The 16720-nt window shown below is 50.3% G+C and overlaps 1 long non-coding RNA gene across 8 annotated transcripts in view; it reads right to left on the bottom strand.

Annotated features, from left to right (window-relative positions):
• Positions 1-16720, bottom strand: part of LOC119623598 (uncharacterized) — a 164544-nt gene that overhangs the window by 62152 nt on the left and 85672 nt on the right. Inside the window, exon 8 of one of the 8 annotated variants that reach the window (XR_012092347.1) lies at positions 8364-9066. The exons of the other annotated variants lie outside the window; for them this stretch is intronic. This is a non-coding gene — a long non-coding RNA (uncharacterized lncRNA). Of the gene's footprint in view, positions 1-8363; positions 9067-16720 lie in introns of those variants that run through there. 8 annotated transcript variants of the gene reach the window in all.

Genomic DNA, 16720 nt, shown 5'->3' on the forward strand with positions numbered 1-16720 from the left:
AAAGTCATTTTGTTCATTTTTCAGGCCACACCTGCAAATACCTCCATCTGAAGTGGCATCGTTTGTAAGTCATTCCTTCTATAAAGGCGGCCATTAGTGGAAGAAGTGGTTCTGCAGGTTCAAAGCTCAGAGGCACCAGTGCTCGCTCAAGATAACTGTAAAATCCGCAAAAGACGCACCTGTGCACACTTCCTGTTTCTCACTCAGAACATTCCAGAAGGAACCCTGAATCCCGATGCCGCAGCGGGACTGAAGTTTGCTCTCACCCACATAATAAACCCAGGGAGCTCCCCCAACCCCCACCCCGAGGCCACAGCCTTGGTCCTCTGTCTGGTCTAGGAGGGCTCCTGCAGCTCCAGCCTAACAGGGAAAAGCAGGCACCCACATGTCAGAAAGCCCTCCCAAGGCCCGGCGAGCACTTCTGCTTATGTGCCAGCCAAGTGCGTTTGACAAGGCTACAGCCAGCTGTACGGCAGACAGCGAGGTACCCAGCAAGTACTCAGGGCTCACGTTATGGAGGAGGAAGCCAGGCAGATAGTGAGGTACCTAGCAGGGTTCCGAGGAGGAAAGGAGGATAGAGACAAGGGTGCTGGAACAATCTGTCATAACCTTTAGCATTTACAAGGCTCGCTGAAGATTATCCGATTTGATCTTAACAGCTTACAAGATAGGCAGAGGCATGACTGTTTTCACTTCATAAAGAGATCCCGAGAACTGATGATGAGCACGTGATCTTCCCATAGGCTCCCAGAAATCATCCTCAAATCATCTCTCAGTTGTATACATGTGATAATATCTCAGTCTCCTCTCTGCAGGGGAATTTTAATGCTGCTGTGCTGTTGCTTCGCACCCCTGCCTTCTCCTGAATTACAGCGATGCCCACCATCCATGGGGAGTCCGCACCACCCCACCCCCCGCTACAGCTGATGACTTGGGTCACCCTGATCTTTCATTTCCACCTGCAGAGACCTGTTCTTCCTTCAAATGCAGCTCAAACTCACTCATTGTGTGAAGCCTTTTCCAGCCATCACAACTGTCATGTGTAAAATCAGTCTATGGAATGCTTCATTTAGGAGGAGCTTATGTTGCCTCGTTGGCTGTGATCAGGGCCAAATTCTGAGCAAACCCGGAGGTCCCCTCTCCCCATCTCTGCTCCAGTGCACTTAAAACAAGGATTCCTGGAAGCACCTTTTGAGTCCAATTCACGCATGAGTCTGCCCCACACCCTGCAGAAAAGCCCTGGTGGTCGGTGATCAGGGTTCGGGGCCTCCAGGTGGGTAAGGATAGTTTAGTGCACTCTCTGGACTTGACGTTCAGAGACCCGCTGCTGGAAGGGAAGAAACTTGCATCCTGTGAAACATCCAGGCCCCAAGACCCACTTAGGAGCAGAAAACGGGGAAGGAGTCTCGAACAGACTCTCAGGAGGGCAGACAGCAGGAGCCATGGTGGCCACCAAGGAGGGAGGGAAGCAGGCAGTGAGGCCACAGGTGATGTGGCCGGGAGGGAGGTGATGTGACCAGAGGTGACATGGTGGGGGGATGACACGGCGTGGTGTGGGGAGGAGATGTGGCCAGGGGCAACGTGGCCAGGGGCAACGTGGCCAGGGAAGGAGACACGGCGGGAAGGAAGTGACAAGAGGGGTCTCCAGGCCTCAGACTGTACCTGATTTATAGATGACATTTTAATTAAGATGTTATATCTAACTTTAACGAAAAGTAGCAATTTAGAACCACTGTGCACATTTAAAGCACGGTACAAATTGAGCACATTTCCCAACCCGTAGAACAGTGTATTGAAGGAAAAAACAGTAGCTCACCAAAAACAACAACAACAACAACAACAACAACAAAAACAGTGAGCAAAGAAAAAATTCATTTAAGATCAGAAATAAAGAGATACTACAGCTCTTCTAGTCCAATCCTCATCCTAACATGAAAGGGGTGAAAAAGGAAGTAGATTCTAGTCAGTCAGAATTAAAAGCAAAACCGATCCACTTTACTTTCTACTTGACAGAAAACAAACTCATCAAGGAATCCCCACAAACAGTAGCTTTAGTAGTTCCCAAAATGCGAGATTCACCTACAAATTAAATCAACTGTTAAGTGTGTATAAAGTAATCTTTTTAATTATTTCCTTCCTCATCCCCAAGGGCTTTTTTAGACCTTGTTTCCCCGTAACTGCCTCCAACACCCAGGAAATTTAAACCCCACAAGTAAACTGTGTCTCAATTCATGCACAGCGTCCTTTGGAGTACACAGTCCGTTGCTCTAAGACGATCTTGTCACCTAAGCACCGAGTACAGCCTGAGAACGCACAACACCCACTCACACGAACTCGGACAGACAATAGGTGAGATATGGCACATGAGGAGGAAGACAAGATAAATGAGCTTCACCGACACCCCAGATCCCAAAAGAAGTAGCACACGCAACCTGCTGGGGTGCAGGTGACTCCTGGAAAACAGCCAAGGCAGCATTTGGAGAAGCAGCACCGCAGGCCAGGAGGGTCTAGGGGCTTTAGAAGCGAGGGGCACCCCGACCAGGTACTGGGGGATTCAGAAGGGAGGGGCGCCCCGACCAGATGCTGGGGGATTCAGAAGGGAGGGGGGCCCCGACCAGGTGCTGGGGCTTCAGAGGGGAGTGGTGCCCCGATCACTTCCTGGGGGCTTCAGAGGGGAGGGGTACCCTAACCACGTGCTGGGACTTCAGACTAGAAGGGGCCCCTACCGAGTCGTGGGGGCGGCAGGACAAGCCCAGGGTTCCGTCGTCACTTTTCACTCCCTACTCTCGAATCTCGCCCTGAAGTTGCAGCCAGTCCAGGTATTCATTTACCCATAAAATTAAGTATCTGTGAGTAACACAAGTCACTAATCCACACAGATCTGAGTCCACAGATACCTCCCAGAGACTCCACCATCCCTTCTGGTAGAAGAGCAGCCCATGGGCCCACGCTGCTAGGAAGGGAGACTGTCTCCAGCCTGACGTTGCAGAGTCCTCAACACAAAGTCTACCTTCTGGAACCATGCCGTCTCCTACAGAAGCAACTAGGGGCATGTAGGGTTTTTTTAAAATCTTTTTTTTTTTTCTTAAGACAGAGTCTCTCTCTGTCACCCAGGCTGGAGTGCAGTGGCTTGATCTCGGCTTGCTGCAACCTCTGCCTCTCGAGTTCAAGTGATTCTTCTGCCTCTGTCTCCCGAGTAGCTGGGAACACAGGCGCCTGTCACCATGCCAGACTCATTTTTTATACTTTTAAGTACAGATGGGATTTCGCCTTGTTGGCCAGGCTGGTCTTGAACACCTGACCTCACGTGATCCACCTGCCTCGACCTCCCAAACTGCTGGTAATACACGCATGAGCCACGGTGCCCGGCCCATATAGCTATTTAAATTTGACTAAAATTAAAGAAAATTAGAAGTTCAGTTTCTCATTTACACTGCAAGCATTCAGTTACCCACAGGTGGCCACTGACCAGAAGCTGATAGAGATGTCACACTCCACACTGCAGAAGGATCTAAGGACGAAATGGCTCTAAGATCATCTCGACATCTTTATATTGAAGCTACTGAAGTTTTACTCTGATTATTATAGACATCAGCATTCTGTCACTTAAAAATGTCAGTGCTATTGCAATGATCAGATCTGTGACTTCCCAGCAGCTCTTATCTTCCTAGACAGAAAACTGTAGAGCATCTGCACTCTGCCTCCACACTAAGGGATAGTAGAAGCCTCCGTGTAAAATCAGGGGGCGAAAAAAAAAAAATGAATCCCTAGTCAGCCTCTCCCCTTACGATTTTGTGAAACTTCTCTTAATATGCAGAATAACTGCCAGAGTTGCAATAAAGAAGCATCCCTTGACCAGGAAGCAACAGGGAAACACGAGGAGGGAGATGCGAGGACCCTCCGTTCCCTCTGGGACCCCAGGCCCAGCCCGGCAGACCTGCACACCTGATGCGAACCATACACACGGCTTCCCTGGGCCTCGGTCCCCTGCTCTGCCCTCACTGGCCACTGTGGCTCTGGGTAGAGGCAGCTCCCTGAGCCCCAACACCCACAGCCAGTCCCCTCCTTGCAGGTCTCAGCTCTGCTCTCACTGCCTCCCTGATGCTTCTCATCATCATCCGCGTACTGTGTCGCCTCTACCCCACAGCCCTTGCTACCGCCCACCCACCACGGAGCCTAGCACACAGCAGGTGCCCGAGACGCCCCATTGGGCGAGCATGCCAGGGTAGGGCTTGGAGTTCCAAGGGCCACGTCCCGCATAGCACCACAAGCGCCACGGAGGCTATGGAAAGGGTCCAGGCTTCAGGCCTGCACTCAGCTTCTCCCGGCCCCGGAGGCCAAGAACCTAGCAAGGGAGTGCAGCCGGAAGCAGGATCCCAAACCCCCTTCCTGCTCCTCAAGAGGAAGGGGGCCTCGGGGCACAACCCCATGAGCGCCTTCCTCCTGCCAGGTTACCTGTCACAGCACCGACACCTTCACTGCAGGGAAACCCACTCCTGTGAGGAGAAAAACACCAAGTACAACAGGAGCCACGTCCCCCTCAGCGTCTGCTGAGCCCAATAGCGACAGCAGCAGCCGGGCCCCCACTCAGCATGCACCGACTCCGATCCCGCCAGGCACACCACAACGCCGACCATCTTGAAGCTCAGCTTGACTCATCAGGGCCCTCTTCCAGGAGAGCTCGGCATGTCTACCTTCCCTGGGCTCACAGAAAGGAGCGGGACTCGGACCCGAGTGTGCACAGAGTTAAGCTCCCACTAGCTATGCAGACAACCTCCCTAGCCCTGGCCTGCGAAGGGGCCAAGCGCAAATAGCCATCTTTTGCCCGCACAGGTACAGAATTCAACCAGCTCTCTCAATGGAATCGTGACAGGTCAACTCCAGGCTCCTCAGTGCTCTGGGGTTCACCTCGGGCCACTGCACCTTTGAAACGTGGCTGTGGACTCCTCTAGGCTGCTCAGTGTCACGGCCCATTTCATTCAGACACTGCAGGCCTCTGCCGTGGTGTCAATACTCAGGACACCCCTGCCGGCATCCTCCGAGATGCTGCTGCAGCTGCTGTGATCTGAAAACAGCCATGCACAGGCATCAAAGGGAGGACTTCTCAAGTCTCCTCCAAGAGCAGTGGCTACAGCTTTGGAAGACGTTGCACTGAATCCTGGGTGAGCCTGGCTCAGTCTGCTATCTAAGCCGGGTTGCTGGGGAGACACCTTCTGTTGTAACTGACAGAGGTTCTTGGTGGAAGCTCTATCAAGACTGATAATCGCAACTAGCCTGAGATTTACTATCCATACGTTCTATTTGACGTTTAAAAGGAAAGCATCATGAAGTTCCAGTAGCAAGGAATTTTCTATAATCTATCACATCCACATACAGCAGAAATGTAGCTAAAATGTTCATAGGGTCTATGCAGAGGAAGAGACGGGTCTATTTCAGGAAAAGTGCTTCCTGGCTTTTCAGAAACATAGTGAAATCCCTGCCAAGTAAAAGGTTGTTTATACTTTTGCTTTGGAAACAGAGGGAAAGTTCTTCCTTATTACTTGAATACATTGACTATATTTAAGTGTTCTGGTAGACTAAGTATTAAATATTCAAAGGAAGTAATTCTGTTCGGTCCATTTCATTCTTTAAATGTAGCTTTCAAAAACTGACAAATACCTGGCCGGGTGCGGTGGCTCACGCCTGTAATCCCAGCACTTTGGGAGGCCGAGGCGGGTGGATCACGATGTCAGGAGATGGAGACCATCCTGGCTAACACGGTGAAGCCCCGTCTCAACTAAAAACACAAAAAACTAGCCTGTTGTGGCGGCGGACACCTGTGGTCCCAGCTACTCGAGAGGTTGAGGCAGGAGAATGGCATGACCTGGAGGCGGAGCTTGCACTGAGCCGAGATCACACCACTGCACTCCAGCCTGGGCAACAGAGCAAGACTCCGTCTCGAAAAAGAAAAAAAAAAAAAAGTAGCAAACACCCCATGTCTGCCCTGGCTCCAGTCATCTCCACGGAGTGGACAGAGCTTGGGAAAAGCTCAGTGTGGAGGCCCAGAAGGCCGGGCCTAGCCTTTGCTCAGCAGATGAGCAAGAGGGTCAGTCACCCTAGGGAAGAAGCCCATATTTGCTATGTTACTGATGATAGCCACATAAATTTCTATTTTGCCTCCCACACAGGCCTGGGGATCTATGTTTGAGCAAGCAGCTCATGCCAACAGTCCTTCCATGCCATCATTTCCCTGACCTCCCCCAGAAAAGCCAGGCCAGGCAGCATCCCCACACGGGCACTGGGGCCCAGGAAGATCCTGGTCCTGCCCCTCTTCTCTCTCATCCCTGCAGCACCCTGGCTTGCTGTGGAAGCCCAGCAGTGCTGTCTAAACCCACATTCACCTGGGGCATTCAGGAGAAGCCTCTGTGCAGAAATCAACTGGGAAGTAGGATTGTGTGTGCTGGCAGGTCACTCGAATGGGTTTGCAGAACTCAGTTTTCAACACAGGTGCCGCCACCAAGTCCCTGAAGACCTTTGTGATCCTAGAGCCACAGAGCCATTTGAGGCACTCTCACAATCTCTAACAAGCCTGCACAGAGGCCCTGTTTTTCCAAAGGACCATAAAATTTTCCATGTAAACAAACTTTGACATAATGAATTAAAAGTGAAGTCACCACTTCTATTTTCCATTAATCCATTCATTCAAACAAGTATCTCTTGAGTGTGTGCATCAAATACTGTGGAATTAGGATTTAGTCCATGCCTTCAAGAAATATACATCACAGAAGAAAAGGTATAGCTTGTAACTAACAGTGCTGAACAGGCAAGAAATACACATCGTAGAGGAAACGGTAGAGCTTGTAACATCATAGAAGGAAAGGTGTAGCTTATAACTAACAGTGGTGAACAGGACAGAATCTCACAGGCTCGTCAGGAGCCACCGAGGAGGAAGCCATGATTCACATCCACCTGCAGTAGGTAAATGTTTCCTGGATAATGTAACTTTTCTAAAGCGATATATGCTCCTTATTGTTTAATCTTGCTCGATAGGGTATTAAATTACCACTTTATGTGCTGCTTATATAAAATACATCATTGTCAGGGGAGGTTATAAAATACTGCTTCACACAAGCTTGGGCTGTGAATGGTGCGAGGCAATGGGACGATGTGTTCTCGTGTTCTCGAGACGCAGAAGGGGCAAGACCCTGCTTCCCTTCTCCTCCCCACCGCCCTGTTCCCAGATGAGGGGCGGAGGCAAGGCCGCCATGCAGTCCTAGAGCTGGCTCCAGGGCCACGACACCACGCCCAGACTCTCTGCGCCCCATGCAAGAAATACAGACTGTGGGACCATCACCAATTTGCCTGGCAGTGGGGAGAGTCCTTCATCAAAAGCCTGTGCTTCCAGGAGCCGGGACAAAGCAGGAGCCCCTAGGAAAACTGTTACAGGTGCTCCTGAAACCTGGGCGGAGTCACAGTCTGGCAGGAAGCACCAGTGATGCAGGTGTGCCCAAGACTGGGAGGATGGCCAGATGCCTGGAGACCAGACCGGCCTGCAGGAGATGACCACCTCTCTCTGGTCCATTAGAGATAGACAGTCTGGGCTTCTCTTTTGTATGTGGAGTCTCACAGTACAGAAATGTCACAAAGAGTTTAGACTTCATATACCCCAATTTTTAAAATTAAAAAACCACAACTATTTCAACTAATTCTAAATCCAACAAAGAAAAATAAATAAGTATGTCAATGCATGCCTCCAAAATGTAAACCTCAATCTCTTTACCCATAGGAGACCCAAAATTTAGTGTACCTTTTCTTCAGTATGATCTCATTTTTTTTAAAGCCATTACTGAAGTGTCTCCTCACTGCCCCATGAGGAGGTTCATGGGCTCTTCAAGGCGCTTTGCTGTTTCATCATTTTTTAGATTTAAGGGCAGGATCATTTTCCCACACTTGCTTGCTTCCCTGATCACCAATTTTTCACAACGACATCATTGTGCCTCAGAAAACCTAGTAACTGAACTTCATTAAAAGTGAAAACAATAAGGACATGTTGGCTGCTATGACAGCATCCTCAGTCACCGAATATCCCTGGGGGACCACACCCCCCCAATCTCCTTGGAACCCCAGCATGCAGGTATCGCTGTGGCTGACAGGACTGACCCACCCTGGGGGAGGCATGAAAGCAAAGGGAAGAGAAGGCAGGTGACCCATTTAGGAAACTTGGGTGATCCTCTCGAGTCACGTTTCTCAGGGTGTCAGGGAACAAGCCACATGTAGGGAACCTCCTTGGCCTGGCAGGTGGCAGACTCCTGGGACCCTCCTCAGACACGTTAATCAGATAATCTAAAGGCGGGCAAACTCTGAAAAGTATCTGTAAAGGAAGTACTTAGCTCTGCTGTGAGCCCACTACATGCGGGGTCGCGCAGGACGCCGCTCCCAGCGTCCAGTCTCCATTTCACCCTCCTGGGAGGAACACCCGTCAAGTCACAGAGCACGGTCTTCAGCGAACACCTTCCTGCGCGACCTCCACTGTCGCCCAGCCCTGCAGGAGTAGCCGCTGAGTAGGGGAAACAAGTCTTTGCTCCTGAGCCGGCCACCTTGACGCTGGGCATAAAACCAGCACTGCTACGTCTCTGGGGAAAGGAGCGGCCCTGGGCAGGAATGCACTTGGCAGCCCCAGGGAGTGGCCAGGTGTGGAGGACCAGGCCTCTGCCTGCAGACACGTCAGCACAGCATCCTGGAGCAGAACCTCCAGCCCAGCTGAGCCTACAGATGGCTGCAGCCCTCGACAGCATCTTCACGGTGACCAGGGGACTGGGCCAGAGCCGCTCAGCAAGGCTGCCCTGAATTTGCAACCTGAATAAGCTGTACAGTCGTACGTGTACTTTGCCTTAAGCCCCTAGGTTTTGGGGTCACTTGTCACACAGCGACAGACAGTGGATGTGCACAGACTCCCAGGCCACGATGGCCTCTGCCGGCCTCACCCGGGCTGTCTCATCTGTTCCCGTGACATCACGTTTCTCAGAGCCAAAGGCTGCCAGGATCCCCTCTTTTCTTCACGAAGTCGTTACAAGCTCACGATACAAACTGAAAAAAAAACAATCTATAAAATACAACGTATGACAGCAATACAAGGTGAATGCCCAGGCACATACACACGCGAAGCAGGCACAAGTGCGAAACAGGCACATGCACAAACAGGTGTACATGCATGAAACAGGTGCGCGCGTGAAGGTGTACACTCGTCAAACAGATGTACATACACACATGAAAGCACCAGACATGAAGGGCTGTCTTTGGGAGCCTAGTTTTTAGACATCTCCCTCACCCTTTTACATCTGCATGATCACAAACACAGCACACCACAGTACTGAGGGGAAGCCCCAGCTTCTCATGGGGGCACATGAGGCTTTTTATTTATGCCACAGATTGCATCACTACATTCTAGAACTGCAAGGCCCCCCCAATGCCAGGACTGGGTTAGGTCCACCCTGTGCTCCAAGGACCAAGCCGCCTGCCAGCCCACACAGACCTGCCCCTCAGGGATGGTGTGGCTGCTTCTAAAACAGAGGCTCAGGCCCACCCAGAGACCTGCAGTACCTGTTATTAAATGAAGACTTGGCTGTGGGTAAACGTGAAGATTTTTATTAAACGTGACTCTGCAACATTCAAAGGACCATAACTGAATGCTCCTTTCGCAGCCACGGCATGTCCAGACGCTCATAGAGAAGGCCAGGGCGTGGGAAGCCACAGAGCCCTGACAAGGCAGACTTGGAGCTGTGTGGCACAGTTAGCACCCATTTTGTGTTGATACTTGCCTTTTATATTCAGATTAAAATAAAAAATACGCAAAAGTAGCTCACATTCTATTTCAATTCTCTATTTTTGTAGTAACTGGGCCCCTTTCCCTCTGGTTTCCCAGCCGAGTGATAAATAGGCCCAGCTGCGATTTGTCAAAGTCTGGGTGTCTGTTGTAGAGTAAGTGAGGGGGCTAGGGAGAGGATCAGGAGTGGTAAGGAGGAGTGGGGGATAGGGAGGGACAGAGGGAAGGAGAGAGAGAAACCGCCGAAGGCTGGAGGCAGGAGGGATGCTCCTTGGCAGCCTCAGGCTCCCCGTTCCAAGGTAACTGAGCTGGCATCACGCATGCGGTGCCGTCATATGACTTGGCTGACACACGCCAGAATGACAACAAAATGCTTAAGGAGAAGAGTAAGCACCAGCATCTTCAGATTAGGGTAGAGTCCCGGTTTCACGCTTGCCTTGTGTGACATTCTATAAATTGTAAAGATAATGCATTTTCTTACCAGCCACGCTGTTCCCCAAATACTAACTATAATAAAGACCAGACAGCATCTGAGTACTGAGCGTGTGTCAAGCCCCGTGAGGTAGGCATCATTTACTTTGCTAGAGAAAGAAACAGGCCCTGAGAGAAATTTCCTGAGGCCAGGCAGCTGTCTCCAAACCCACCTCGCGCCTCCTGAGCCTGAACGTGGAGGACCCAAGTCATTTACGTGAATAATTTACCTACATGCATGTCAGATTGAGATTCAGCCCCCAGATCTAATCATCTCTATGCAGGAATGTGTCAAGGAAGGTATACCATTCTATGAGTTCGAGCTGGGGGAACAAAGGCAGGCAACCCTCGACAAACATGTGGTGCGGAGGTGGGTGCCCCGCGCCGGGGCGGACAGGAGCATGTCCAGCCCTGCCCAGTCACAGACCCACACTGCCATGCTAGTGCAGGGGCCACCACCGCGTCTCGGGGAAAAGCAGCTTCTCCTGCACAGGAATCTACCCTTCAAAGTGTGTTGCTGAGAAGGTTTGGACCAACATCTCAGAAATCAGACACTGTGTAACACACTTATCTATACAGGCTGTCTATGTCAGGGAATCACCAATAATTCCCATCTCGCCATCAATTATTTCTGGTAAATACTGATTATTCTAAGTTAACTGAGGCAACACAAGAACAATATAATGGAAATGTCAGAGTCAATCAGCTCCACCTGCTGAAAACCTAAGGAATCCTGGAGAACGCAGCAGGACCCCAGACCCCGCGGACGACCCCAGCCTCCTTCCACAAGAGAGTTAGTCGTGGGGCAAAGAAACAGCTTTCAAGGAATCTCAGAGGTTCTCAAGGTCTTGAAAGTTGAACGGGAATTAAATATTTGCATCTGAGTCTCACGAGCACATTAAAAGTAAAATTTCCTCTTTCCACGAGAATTATGAGCTTGCGGCGGCGACACTGGCTGTATCTCATGCTCGTGAGATGTTTGGGGGCAGCCGTGCGTCTCTGGTGAATCATTTATAATCATGAAAGAAGTGCTTGGGCCCTCGATCCAGGACCACAGACCCCACCAACGAGGGTCTAAACAGGACAAGCCTCGGCCTGGAAAGGCTGGTGTCCGTGGGGGCTGGGAGGAGCACCAAGGAAACTCAGGGGCAAGCCCCACGCAAGCTCGGCATGTCCTACCCCACGCAGTCGGCATCAGCCACAGGGATCTTTTGTTGTTTTTTGTTCGGGAAGGAACATATTACAAAGCCCGGGGCCCAGGGCCTGGACTCCTCAATGCTCTCCACAGAGCCGGGTTAATTGGCACCTTCCCTCATGTTCAAGTCAACTATATATGGCTGCTGAGGGCATCTCAGAGCAGGTGCAACACTGAGCTTTCTTGCTGTCTGGGGAAAGCAGGAATTCCAGGCCTCTGCCTTAATACCTCCACAGAGGCTCTGGCCCAGGTGAGCTCAACTTCTCCCAGGTAACGAGCACAGACCAGCTTCCCCCATGCCCCTCAGGTCACACAGGAGCAGTGCAGTCCCTTGCAACTTGGCACGAGCCCTCACAACCCACCCCACAGGCAGCAGCCCAGCCCTGTGGCCCCGGCCTGGCAGGAGGCAGCTCCTGGAGCCCCTGCTCAGGGTTCAGTACAGCGAGGTCCAGCCACAGCAGGTGAGACACCCACCACCCGGCCATTCATCTTTAACCTAAAACAGACACAGGAATGCGGCAAAGGGTTCCTTCCCCTGACAAACCCGTCCTTCCTATTCTCATCTCTCCCTCCTGCGCCAGTACTGCACCCAAGGCCACCCAGCACTGTGCCCAAGGCCTGACTCCCAGTTTCACAGGGAATCCAAGACAATTATGATTTTGAGAAACTGGGAGCTACATAGAAAATGAGTCGGTAAAGCCATTGTCCACTGATCCTCCACTCCACACAGCGGAGAACAGTCCTCAGGATAAAACCCACGGGGCGGGGAAGACGCGATCAAGGCGGACAGGACGGAGGAGCCGCAAAGCCGGTGGTTCAGGGAACAACGCCACGTGAACACAAACCTAAAGTGCTCCACAGCAGGAAGACAAAACACAGGAGACAGAAATGCTGACCGTTTAAAGGAAAAAAAAGATTTAAGTTCTCAAGTCACAATGTATCAGCACAGACTTCTCATAATGCCTGAAACTTGGCGCAGTAAACACGTGAATCAGTTCTCCCAAGTCCATCGTTTTCTTTGCCGAGCCTCTTGAGTCTCAGGCTGGTTTCAAAGTAAGCCCTTCTCTGTTTGTTGATGATTTAATAATTAACACACTTGAAAACACATTGACTTTCAAATTAGTCTGCTAATAAAATATTAATTACCACACTAGCTGTCATCCACAGAAAAAAACACAATCACTTTCTGGATGTGAAAACATTAGAATTTGAAGCACCCTTGGCCATCTGAACAGCCCCGGCTTTTGACAAGGGCATTCCAAAGCTAATCTGAAAAACTAGTCCAGGCCATGATCGCTGGGGGGTCGGACTTGCCTCATCACCCCACCTCCCTTCTGGAATTAGACAGAACTTAGACTCTTAGTCTGATGAGAAACATTTACGATCTATTCTCTCCGAAGCTACCTGGAGGATTTCCTCCACATGACAAAGCCTTGGTCTCCACAACCCCTTATCTGACAACTCTCTTAACCAACTGTCAATCAGGAAATTTTCGAATCTACCTATGACCTGGACACCCCTGCTTCCAGTTGTCCCACCTTTCCAGACCAAACCCATGTGCATCTTACATTTATTTGATCGATTGTCTCGTGTCTCCCTAAAAGCTATAAAACCAGGCTGGGCTCTGACCACCTCGGGAATGCGTTCGTAGGATCTCCTGAGGGTAGTATCAAGGGCCATGGTAACTCATTTGGCTCAGAATAAATCTCCAAATGCTTCACAGAGTTTGACTCTTTACTGACATGGTACCTTTCATGGGTATTCATCTGGGGGACTCACAGTCAACCAGAGGCAGCAGTTGCCCACTGTGCAAAAGTCTCTGCAGGAGTGAGCCTCTGGCACGGGGACTCCAACCCCTGAAGCAGCAACTGTCCCACGTCCCACGGCCTGATAGACCTGCACCTCCCGGGCTTCTCATTTCAGAGTCTCAGCAACAAATCTACCAAACGTGATCAACATCACAGAATATTTCTCGAGGCTTTTGGCTGTTGTTTCTCCCCAAGTTTACTCTAGAACCAGAATGGCAACACTCGGAACAGGATGGTTCTCAGTCACCGACCCTCCTGGTAAATACACTGTCTCCAAGGCCCTTTCCCGCCAGTCACAGCTTCCTTCATGTCAGGCTCAAAGGCCACCTCCCCAAGAAGGAAACCTCTTCAATCCAGCAACCACAGCTCCTGTTCCCATCTAGAGCTTATCTGCCAGGAAGGGAAGACTCCTCATTCCAGAGACAGCAGGTGCCACAAACTCAGGGTTGTAGCCATTGTGAAGGCAAACACTCATGAAATTAATAGACTTTTTCCTCCTTGGATACTGACGTTTCCTCTTCTGGAGGTCAGCCAAGGCCATCTGCACGAGTCACGAGCGTGATGGCTCCAGTCCCTCCTTTGGTGTCAGCAGTGTGGCTCCGCTCTGAGACCCTCCTGCACCAGCCAGGCCACGCACCTGTTCCCACGACTGCTGTCAGCAGACTACAGTGATTCTAAAATAATCAGCAAACTGAGGTTCTGAAGGATGCATTTTAAAGAAAAATGTGTAAGTTTTACTGCATGAAATCAGCTACATCTTTTGCTACTCCAGAGGCTCTTTGTTTTGCTTTCCTCAAGGTTCTCTACAATGATCCCGACAGTCAAGGTTCCCAGTTACAGGCAGAGGGTTGGGCAGGCCGCATCTGATGTGTAACACACGCAGAGGATCCACATCATAGGATTTTCCCTGTTCACCAACATCATCAGGACAAACTTTAAGCAATAATCATATCCCTGTCTGGAAAACTGAGCTCACTTGAGAACTAATGCAACAAATGTGTTTGACAAAGTTGCAGGTGGACATTTTAGTGAATGAATCACTATTTCAAGGAGGATAAAGGCTCACTATTCAAAGGCATGTTTTTGTCAAGTTTTGTAATTTCAGCTTCATGCATTTAAATCATGAAGTGAGGCTTGTACCTGATACATTACAGAATCTCTACAAAATAGAGACAATTCCATTTCTGTACATTCACTCTCATTCTTTTCCATATGCATATGGATGGTGGTAATTTAAACTGGCATTCCAACAGGATTTCTAAATTAAACTGTCTTCTACTTTAAACACTACGTGTTAAACATTACACATTCCATTGTTCAACATTTATAGCAGGGTCTGTATGGCCCGTTTTAAAGATTTCTTCCTCACTAAATGCAAGCGTTTAAACAATAAATGGTCTACTCTAAAATATTCTAGAGACAGAGATACATTTGGAGAGTGGACACACTTAACACAGAAATCCGCAACATCAAACAGGCACAACCAGCAGTGAGGGTGGAAGGGGCACCATGTGAGTGCCCCTAAAAACACACACAAGCCTGGCTGCTTAAAAGGAATGAATATAGCTCAACACTCCCATATGAACACTGATGTGTCTACTGCCTTACAGAATCCTCCTAGCTGAGCTGCAGGAATCTTCTTTGGAACATTTTCTCACCTACACTGCCTACAGGTGCCCACTGGGCTCCCTGGGCAGTATTGTGCCTTTGTTTAGAATATCACAGTATTTGGAGGTCTGTTTAATCCCAAGTCAGAGCCTTATCATAACTCAGACACCATCCCTCAGGGCTTGTGGGCCAACTTCAGCTAACCCAGGCTGCTCCACAGTGCCCTGCACATGGGCTTGGTGCATCCACACGATTTTAAGATTTGGGGCTGCTGTTTTCTGCAGTCACAGACGCGGACTTACATATTCATCATGACTGAAGGCAGCACGTATTTTTATGTTCCTTCTGTAACGGTAATAATCATGGCAACATTTCCCCGATCGTTAAAAGAGCCTCCTAACAGCAGTTGCATTCCACCCCCTTCCTTAAAATTAATAGAATTTACCAAACTAGGGGAAATCAGTCTTCATGAGAAAGTGACAAATCAGTGTTCACACAATGGCATAGTAGCTGGGCATAGAGTATACGTCAACATCCCAAACTAAGCACCCATCACAATTATTCCCAACTCGCAGGAAAGCTAGAAAAATTAGAAGGCTTAAAACATAATTATAAATGAAAATAACAAGAAACCAAAGTTTCTGAGGAGCATTTGTTAGCCAAACAAGGAAAGCCATTAACCAGTGCTGATTACATTGCATTTGATTACATTGCATTTGATTACAGCAGCCAAAGACGTGTCCAGAGGAAGAGACTTTTAAACATTAGTCTTTCAGTAAGAATGGTTGCTTAACAAGTTCAGACTACTGGGCTACACCAATCATCAATTAAAAAGCAAGGCAAACGAGTGAGTCATTTTCCTTAATCCTTAATGTGTCAAAAATTACCACATTGGTCAAGCTGGTCTCCAACTCCTGACCTCAGGTGATCTACCCACCCCGGCCTCCCAAAGGGCTGGGATTACAGGCATGAGCCACCATGCCTGGCTGAGAAGTGTTTGACAGAGGCTGAGGGGAGGCTCCTGTCCCTTCCTGGGACATCCACGTCCCACCCAGTTTCCCATACCGACTGTGACACTCAAAGCATCACAACAAGGGCAGCTGCATCCCCGCAGTTCTCTGCACTAACGCCACAGCTGCGTGAGCAGCCATAGCCCTGGAGCTGCCACTCAGCCTTATCGTGCTGGCACAAGCACAGCAGAAACTACCACGCCCCCAAGAGGGAGGAGTGGGGACCCAGGGGAGTGAACCAGGAGGGAGGAATGTGGCCCAGGGGAGTAGGGAGGAGTGGGGGCCCTGGGGAGTGAACTATGAGGGAGAAGTGGGGGCTCAGGGGAGTGAACAAGGAGGGAGGCATGAGGCCCCAGGGCAGTGAACCAGGAGAGAGGCGTGGGGACACAGGAGAGTGAACCAGGAGGGAGGAGGGTGGAGTTCGGCCAAGCGAGTGAAACAGGAGGCAGGAGTTCAGCCCAGGGAGTGAACCAGGAGGGAGGAGTGTGGTCCAGGGAGTGAACCAGGAGGGAGGAGTGTGGTCCAGGGAGTGAACCAGGAGGGAGGAGTGTGGTCCAGGGAGTGAACCAGGAGGGAGGAGTGTGGTCCAGGGGAGTGAACCAGGAGGGAGGAGTGTGGTCCAGGGAGTGAACCAGGAGGGAGGAGTGTGGTCCAGGGAGTGAACCAGGAGGGAGGAGTGTGGTCCAGGGAGTGAACCAGGAGGGAGGAGTGTGGTCCAGGGAGTGAACCAGGAGGGAGGAGTGTGGTCCAGGGAGTGAACCAGGAGGGAGGTGTGTGGTCCAGGGGAGTGAGCCAGGAAGGAGGACGGAGGAATGCGGTCCGGTGA

Source organism: Chlorocebus sabaeus, unplaced genomic scaffold (assembly GCF_047675955.1).
Source record: "Chlorocebus sabaeus isolate Y175 unplaced genomic scaffold, mChlSab1.0.hap1 unalloc_scaffold_279, whole genome shotgun sequence".
Taxonomy (NCBI): domain Eukaryota; kingdom Metazoa; phylum Chordata; class Mammalia; order Primates; family Cercopithecidae; genus Chlorocebus; species Chlorocebus sabaeus.